The 9,331-nt window shown below is 44.1% G+C and overlaps 1 protein-coding gene across 3 annotated transcripts in view; it reads left to right on the top strand.

Moving 5' to 3' along the window:
• Window positions 1-202: 202 nt before the first annotated feature.
• Window positions 203-9,331, top strand: part of GIGYF2 (GRB10 interacting GYF protein 2) — a 153,996-nt gene continuing 144,867 nt past the window's right edge. Inside the window, exon 1 of one of the 3 annotated variants that reach the window (XM_074964058.1) lies at window positions 203-298. The gene's annotated coding sequence lies outside the window, so the exon portion shown is untranslated. The remainder of the gene's footprint in view (window positions 299-9,331) is intronic. The other 2 variants (XM_074964056.1, XM_074964059.1) reach the window with 2 other exon arrangements.

The raw sequence follows: 9,331 nt of genomic DNA, 5'->3' as shown, positions 1-9,331 counted from the left end.
TGGGTGACAGGCAGAGAGCCGGGCGCGGCCGGCCTCATGCTGTCTCGATGCCCTGTGCTGGCACTAGGGCGGGGCTCGCGTCACCCGCGGCAGCCGCTGGTGTTGGGACTCCCCAACTGTTAGCTCGCGCTCAGCTTGGGACGCGCTTCCTCAAGCCGCCGCCATGCTCATCCGGGGCCTACGCGGGTAGGTGGTGCCCTATATCACGTGACAATGCGTGGCGGCGCGACCGCCATCTTGTGTTGTTGGGAGTGAGGAATTGCTTCGGCTGTGAGAGACTCTCCGTCCGGGATCGCAGGTAATTAACCCTGCTGGCTCTGGCCGGCTCCCATGGGCGTCGGGCGGTGTCTGAGCTTTTCCCCTTCCCGCCCGGGGCGTGTCTGCTCCGCAGACGCGGCCCTGCTGCGGGAACGTGCATAGGCCGCTTTGAAAGCACCGGCCTCGCCTACAGTTCATGCCCAGGCAAAGGCAGCGGGCTTGGGGTATAGAAGCCACGGAGGCCCGCGGCCTGTGAGGAGCCGAGGTTGTTTGGATTTGGCTTATGGGATAGAGGCCTTTCCTGGAGCCTCTGCTTTTGGTCTTTCCCCCCGTAGCTTCCGAGGAGACTCCGGTTGCCTGACCCTGTTCTGTTCCTACTCCCTGTTGGCTCTGTGAGGTGGGGGCTCCGTCCAAGCGGTCCCTTGGCAGCAGGTTCTGCCGTGGGTTGGGTGAGTGCCGCTGGACCGGAGCCTGTCAGGCAGCTGCAGGATTTCTCGGATTATCCCGGGCTACCTGCGGTTCCTGCTAATTTCCTTCTTACCCTAACCCCTGTAAACTCTCCTCTCCCAGCCCAGCGGGACCGTCCCGTGTCCTGGGCGAGCCGTGGGCAGGTTCCGTTCGCACTGAAACCACTCTCCTCTGAGCATGTCTGGCCTTGTCATATTGCAGACACTAGGAGAAAAGAGCTGGTTCAAGACTGAGGCCTTTCTCTCAGTGAGCTGGGTGTTAAGGGGAATACTCAGCAGTGTGTGACCATGGAGGCTTTGGCAGGCTGAAGAGTCCATTGATCAGGATCATGTATGTTTGGTATTAATCCAAGACAAGTAGTCTCAATGTCAACGAAGCACTCCCAGCACTTTCAAGCATGTATAACTGCAGTTTAAATCGAGATAAGTTTGAGGTTAAGGGGATCAGTACAGATTGACATAGTAGAAGTAACACCCCCCACCCCCTCCAAACACACACTCTCCTATGCCCATAACTTCAACATGATGACATTGTTTTTTGTTGTTACTTTTGCCATTATTTTTGCTGTCCATATTTTGTTCTCTAAATTTTATTTCTGAATTCTGCTTTTGTTGTTTTTTTAATTTAGTCATTTTTAGCTCATCACCCTTTGCTTTCTTGCTGCAAGAGCTAGCTTGTGCACTTTTTGAAAAGTGTTTTCTTTTCCACAATTCTACTCATTGTGTTTATTGCCTATTAACGTCTAATTAAAGATAAACATGTGTTGACTTTTGAGCATGGCTTTGAGTAGAATATATGATAGTTGGACATTATAATGATCTGGATCTCTTTGACATAAAAACAGTTGTTATAGGAGTCAACAAAACTTCTGACATTTATTGAACTCACCTATTGCTGCTAATTCTATTGGTGGTAGGCCTGGTAGGAGCATTAGTATAGACAAGGCACTGGTGGTCACTAATTTGTCTAGACTTTGTCTAGATCAGAGTTACGGCTTGTCTCCACTTACTGTAGATTGACGCTGCGGTGATAGATCCACCGGGGGTTGCGCTCCCATTGACTCCGGTACTCCACCAGAATGAGAATCACCCAGTGCAGTGTAGACACCACAATAAGTCAACCTAAGGTATGTCGATTCCAGCTACGTTATTCACATAGCTGGAATTGCGTAACTTAGGTCAACTTAGCCCCATACTGTAGACCTGCCCTTAGCTGATACTGTGGTAATAAGCCTGCGCCTTGTCAGTACGAGCAGGAGAATCCATGGAGGTTTAACAGTGGGAGAACTTCTTAAAAAAAAAAAAAAAAAAAAGTAGCATAGACGCATTGATCCAGTGAGGTAATTGGTGTCAGAGCTCTTGTGTCACAGAATGGATTCTTCATTGAGCATGGACAAAATGCAAGATTCTGCTTCCTGGTTAACTGTATTAAATAGGTCAGAAATAGGGGTACCATCAACTGAAGTGGTACTTCACAATGAAAATTTATAGCAGTCATAGCAAAACTTGACAGCTTGTTGACTCCACTGCTGTCTGAAGACTTAATATAACTTTTCAGTTCTCTGACAAAGTTGTAAAATATTTGTTAGTGATTTCAGGAGCTGGATGGGGTCTCATGTCATCTGGGCTTGTGGATATACTTGCACATCGTCTGTCACCAGGTTTGCTGCAGAGCCTTTTTTGAACTGGTTTCCAGTGACTCTGTTTTCAGCTAATATAGATCATTAAAATATATATATATTGCATCTTGGTTTACTACTCATCCTTTGAAAATGCATCAAGAGACCTGTGTAACGCATCAATATGAATCCGATGAAGTGAGCTGTAGCTCACGAAAGCTTATGCTCACACAAATTGGTTAGTCTCTAAGGTGCCACAAGTACTCCTTTTTCTTTTTGCGAATACAGACTAACACGGCTGTTACTCTGAAACCTATCAATAAAATAATTTCTCAAATACCTTGAACATCCCTTCTTTTTTCCAATAAAATGGTGTCCAGCAAAGGGGCTAAAAGTATGCTAAAAAGATTCCTTTTCTCTCTAAAATGTACAATAAACTGAAAGGGAAAACAGCTTGAAAAATCAGCCTTTTATATGAAAACCTTGTATTGGTCATAGTTAAAAGTAGATACTACTATAACTGAAAGGTGGTGTAGAGCTCTTTTTCATTTTTACTTTGTGTATAGTCAGTTTCACTATTTTCCCCGTATAGTCAATAATCTTGCTTTCTGAAAAGTCTCAGACACCAACTGGGGATTGGAAAAATCCGTACATACACATTTTTAAAGGACATTTTAAAGCAGAACAATGCCACTCCTTCCAAAGACTTAATATCTAAAAGGTCCTCTGTCAGGAACTGAAATTTTTTAAAGTTAAAAATTAAAACAAATCAAGTTGAATAACGTCTTGCAAATTTATGAATACTTTAAAGAAGCAAATGAAGTTTTCCATTTGGGATGAACTGTGGAAGTGAGAGATGACGGGTAGCGCACATGCACATTATCCATGTTGATCTGGGGTGTTGGCTGGATGGACTTTTTGCTAGTCTAAATTCTGTCAAATGATATTTGCAGTGTACTAGAACACACAAGGAAAAAGCAGTTGGACTGACTTTAAAGGTACGTCTACACTACAAGCGCTGCTACAGATCATCTTACTACAGCAACAAAGGGGATGTTTCTCTGTTGCTGCAGTAGATCCATCATAACAAGAGGCAGTAGCTAGGTCAGTGGAAGAATTTTTCTGACAACCTAGCTGCATTTACAGTGGGGGTTAGGTCAACATAACTGTGTTGCACAGGGCATGAAATTTTTCACAATCCTGAGCAATGTAGCTAGGTCGACTTAAGTTTTAACTGTAGACCTGGCGTTAGTTAAAAGTGACCTGCAAAGGGGAGTTGGTTGGAGACTCCTGCTGCAACATTTTATTTTATTTTATTTTTCTTCTTTAATGTATTGAGACCTGAAATTCTCCTTAGATTTTCTGCTTGTGTTTAACATTTGAAATGTCAAAAATATTAAATGTTATTTTCATTTCTTTTGCTAGACTTCTCTTTGGAAGTCCAAATAATGGATAGAGGAGTCGTTCTCTCCCTCCTCCCCGTAATTGAAATGTTTCAAAAAAATCTCGTCTCAAAACTGTTCCTTCAGGTAGTTAAGTTAAATAGCTGTTAACAAACAGTCCCATGGTTTTTAAACAGTCTGATTTAAAAATTAATTTTCATCTCAGTTCAGGATTCTATTCCATGGCTTTTGTGATGTCATGCTCATACTAGCTCTCCAGTACTCCTGTTCAAGGAAATACTGGGATAAATGATATGTGAATCTTAAATGTAAAACAATCAGGGGACAAAAAGCTTAAACAAGGATTTTAAAGTTTGCTTTTAGGCTATACTTAAAGGAAATAGGTTATAACCAAGAAGATTTAGTGATGATGTACATGTGAACAGTGTGCCCTCTTGTGGTGGCATGCATATTAAAAAGAACGTAGGATCCTGCTATACTACTTTTCTGTAACTCACTTTATTAGTTCCAGTGGTAGTGGCAGGATGTGAGATAAAGGATCAGGATCTCACTCCCAGCTTTACAAGTTTGGATGTCTTTGTTAGTAATTCAGTTTGCAGCAGTGGATTTATTACAGAATGACATCCAGCTGTCTTTCTCAAAATATGAAGGAACTTTATCAACCTGTTTTTGAATTACAGGTAGCTAAAAATTCCCTGAACATGGAAGCCACTTAGCAGTAATTCCTTAGTTATGGTGATAAGTAGGGAGCCATTATAAATCCTATGTTCATATTGCTTATACTTTTGCACAGAAAGTATTTTTACACATCTGAGGGGTTTTTGGAGAGTTGGAAAGGAAGTGGTGAAGACACTTAAATTATGGATGCTTTTAAAAGAAACTGCCTTATTTTAAAATTTTAAATACAGTTTAAATTACTTGAAGTAGTTATTTGCAGAAATCCACCTTAATGTTTGCCTTAGCTGCTTATGATGTATGAGCAGCATTGCAGAAGTCTGGCTGTCTTAGATATATTGCCCCCATGACTGTAGCATCTGAGTATCTGTCTTTTATTGGAATTATGCTTACAACACCTTTGAGAGGCAGAGAAAGTACCATTATCCCAATTTTACACATGGTGAACTGAGACACAGAGAGGCTGTGACTTGCTCAAGCTTATACAGGAGGTCTGTGATGATGGAGCAAGGAATTCAGCACTAGGGTAGAGCCGTAACCTCTGGACCATCCTTCCTCCATACATAAACTTTGTAGGGCAATGTGAAGTAGAGGGAACCAAGGACCCACAAAGATCTCCTAAGATCTGCATTGCACATGAAGTACGGAGAGTTGGGGATCCTGCGGAGCTTTTCAAAGCCATCATGGAGCTTCTGAGGCTTTTTGTTTTAAAAATCCTTTACTAAAATTAAGTTAAGGTTTGCTACAATGTATGTATGCCAAGGAGGGTTATAGTTTAACATACCCTCCCCCAAGCATTTAAAAATATGGTAATAAACAGTTTATGAAGGTAGTTAAATATATGAAGATATTCACTGTTCAGATGATATTTTACGTGTACCTATATAAAATATCAGATTGTATATTCTAAAATCCTTTAAAGGTAATTATAAATTTGAAATATATTCAGTTTTAAAAAATGACTTCAATGTAATTTCAGGTGCTCTTCTCTCTGAGTCCCCCGTCAATTTTTTAGTGCTTTACAACCACGTAATCCTATTTTCAAAATGTTTTTCTGTCCCTGAGCTGTGCCAAAAACCCACACAAACATGCAAAACTAATTATAGTGAAAACATTAGATTGACGATATGGAAAGTGCTGTAAAATGCACCAAGTAAACAGGTGAAACAGGCTATACATAAACGTAATAAAACTGGAAATCAAGGCTTTTTTCTGCTGTTGAAACAAGCAACTTTTGTTTTTTAAGTAGGCAACATTTATTTCACTCTTGTAAAATTTTTTTAGTTCATGATTTGATCTTTTAACTCTGTTCTCAGATCATCCAACAGGGAAATGCTTGTGTCACAGACCCAAACCACAACTTGAAATGCTTCTTAAATCACTGACTACAAATTAAAATGTCATACATTGTATAGATAGGTGGATTCCTCTTTCTCTTGTGTGGTAAATAATATTTGAATAGACTGAGATTTTTGGTCTACATGTGTAAAGTGACTTTAGATTCAGGTAGATGTGTGGTCGGTATCTGGAGGATAGTGAGCCTCTCTAGGGAGGGTAAATCAAGACAACATAAGAATTCAATTATATTGGGAGTGCAGATGGGTTTTCTGCCTCATGGTAGAATGGGGAGAATGTGTGGAGATGTTGTTTCTGGACCGTGTGAAGACTAAAGTTAGATGTTCTGGTCTCATGACCCAGTTACAGGTGGGTAGTTGGAATGGGATAAGGTTGAGCTTTTGGTTTACGTGTGAGATGTAAAAGGTGAGATGTTAGTGTTACTAGCTAGTAATCGGTGGTTGAACCATTGTCTTAGCCATATGTGGAGAATTTGTAGCACGTATTGGAAACTGATGATGTAAGATGAGGGGATATAAAAGTTTTCTTATTTATAGGTGGAGGCTGAACAGGGATATGGGACATAGTTAAGCTCCCCCCTCCCTCCCCCGCCCCCCCATGGATATATGCAGCTTACAACTACATACTTAAGAAATCATGGGCTTGATTCAGCTCCCCTCTTTACATAGGGCTCAGTTAGAGTTGGATCAGGTGCTGAATGAATTGTGATGTTGTTTGACTATTTCCCTTCCCTTATTGTTTGCTATTTGTATTGCAGTAGTGCTTAGAGGCCTCATTTGAGATCACAACTCCATTGTAGTAGGTGATCTACAAACACACAGAGTCTTTCAGTCCTATTTGAAACAAAGCAAGTGAGTGTAACTACCCTCCTCTTCCGCTCCGGGCAGGAAAGATTTCTCTATGAATCCCTGTGCTATAGAATAGATGATCAACCCAGGAGGTGTTGATGATATACTCTTACATATGTTGTATGTTATGTGTATATACACGCATAGGCACTGACTCTGTGGGTGCTGTGGGGCTGGAGCACTCATAGGGAAAAATTAGTGGGTGTTCTGCACTCACTGGCAGCCAAGCTCCACCTGCCCCCACCTCGCCTGCTCCTCCCCCTCTCAGCACTTCCCACCTGCTGCCTAACAGCTGTTTGGCAGCATGTAGGACTTTCCAGGAGGGAGGGGGAGGAGGTGGTAAAGAGGCAGGGACTTGGGGGAACGGGGGTGGATTTGGGGCAGTGTGGGGTGGGCAGGGGCGGAGCCAGGAGGAGGGGTTGAGCACCCACGGGGTGAAGCAGGCATGGTAGCAACCTTTATTTAAAGCTAACTTTTTTGTCAGTTGGTTAAAGCAGACTGCCCTGTTACTAGCCTGTCACTCCAACATCTTGTCTCTTATCCTCTCATGTGACAGCTATACTGTCATGTTTAAGAGCAGCTCCTTTGTGAAAAGAAGACTTTGTAGTAGATTCTACATGGGAGAGTTCTTGAAATACCTTTCCAATGAAAATCTAGAAATGCTTTATCACTCTGAAATATCCATTTTCTAAACATTTTATGTTTACTACCTGGGGGCATGGAAAATCTTGCAAAGTGGGGAAAACCTAATTGAGAATCATAAAACATGCTATAGCTATATGAGGCCTACAGAGGTCTGGTTAGGTAAATTAATGTGAAAATGATTGTTCATTCCAGGAATCCTTTTATTTGTGGCCTTGACTTCATATGTTTTGGAATGTTATACATAAGTTTTGTTGGATTTAATGTGTTTTGTAGCAGTTTAGGGTTTGTCAGAGGGTGGAGATGGATGGCAGGAGAGAGATCACTTGACCATGACCTGTTAAGTTCACTGTGGCACCTGGCATTGGCCCTGTTGGTAGACAGGATACTGGGCTGGATGGACCTTTGGTCTGACCCTGTATGGCCATTCTTAGGTTCTTAGTTACAGCACCATATGATAGCTGGAAAGGAGGCGGTATATAGGTTCTACCTCTGGAACAGATAGTGGCAGGGTCGTGCTAATTAGATATGATGGCTTGGTCATATCTAAACTAGCACTTAAGTTGGCAAAACTTTTGTTGCTCAGAGGTGTGAAAAAACCCACCCCTGAAAAACACAGGTTTTGCTGGCATAAGCATTCGTGTGCACAGTGTTATGTCAGCAGGAGCTGCTGTTCATTGAGTTGGTTTTATTATGTCGATGGGAGAGCTCTGTCCCATCGGCATAAGGCGGCTACATGAGCACTTTCACAGCAGCACAACTGTATCAGTACAGCTGTGACTCTGTAAGCTTGTAAGTATAGACATGGCCTTAGTTTGCAATGTGATGACTGTATGACTTGGCATCATAATATGTGGCATGTTAGTGGAACTGCTGGGGAAGAGCACTGCTTTGGTACAGAGCAAGAAACATGTAGTAGCCACCTGCTAGCCGGAGACTCATGAATTTTTTTGGTTCTTTTTTTTTTTTTTGGTGTGTGTTGAACACTAGTAAGGCCTAGAAGCAACATTTTGGTGAGAAACTCAGTTTCTACTCCAGCGAGTTTGGAAGCGTGCTGTCCCTCGACCAGAGGTGGGCAAACTATGGCCCACAGGACCATCCTGCCCGGCCCTTGAGCTCCGGGCTGGGGAGGCTAGCCGCCGGTCCCGCCCCTGCTGTTCCCCCGCCCGCAGCCTCAGCTTGCCGTGCTGCCAGCACTCTAGGCGGCGGGGCTGCGAGCTCCTGCTGGGCAGCATGGTGGTGTGGCTGGCTCTGGCTGGGCAGCGCAGCTGCCAGTCCCGCTGCTCTGAGCAGCATGGTAAGGGAGCGGGGGGGAGAGGGGTTTGGATAAGGGGCAGGAGGTCCCAGGGGGCGGCTGGATGGGGGTGGAGGTTTGGCCGGGGGGGGGGGGGGGCTGATGGGGAAGGGGGGGGTTGGATAGGTGTGGGAGTCCTGGGGGGCCTGTCGGGGTGGGGGTGTGGATAGGGGTCAGAGCAGTCGGGACAGGGAGCATGGGGGTTGTATAGGGGTAGAGTCCTGGGGGGGGCGGTTAGGGGCAGGGGAGACATCCTGAGGGGATGGTCAGGGGACAAGGAGCAGGGGGGGTTGGATGGGTCGGGGATTTTGAGGGGGGCAATCAGGGGGCGGGAAGTGGGAGGGGGCCAGGCTGTTTGGGGAGGCGCAGCCTTCCCTACCCAGCCCTCCATACAGTTTTGGAACCTCAAAGCCATACAGCCCTCCATACAGTTTTGGCCCTCAAGCCAAAAAGTTTGCCCACCCCTTTCCTAGACCCTGCCTGGAGGCTTGATTGTTCACATCTCTCTGGCTCGTATGTTTTAAAAAATGTTGGAGCTCCCATCTGCATCTGATTTGTTGAAGGAGTAAAAGATCTTTCTCCTTCCCTATTCTGCTGCTGGAGGATGGGGAACTCCATTACTCTGATGCTTTGCTAGTCTCCTAGCTGCTGATGCAAAATGAGTGGGTAGGTAGGGTCTCTGCTATTTCACATCCTTCCTCTTGGCTCTTATGGGGGGCAGGTTTAGGATCTTTAACCTATCCTTTTTTTTCTTGTCAAGCTCTCCCTT

The sequence above is a fragment of the Natator depressus genome, chromosome 9 (genome assembly GCF_965152275.1).
Source record: "Natator depressus isolate rNatDep1 chromosome 9, rNatDep2.hap1, whole genome shotgun sequence".
Lineage (NCBI taxonomy): Eukaryota > Metazoa > Chordata > Testudines > Cheloniidae > Natator > Natator depressus.
The sequence above is the reverse complement of the archived record's forward strand: the minus strand, read 5'-3'. Positions and strand labels throughout refer to the sequence as shown.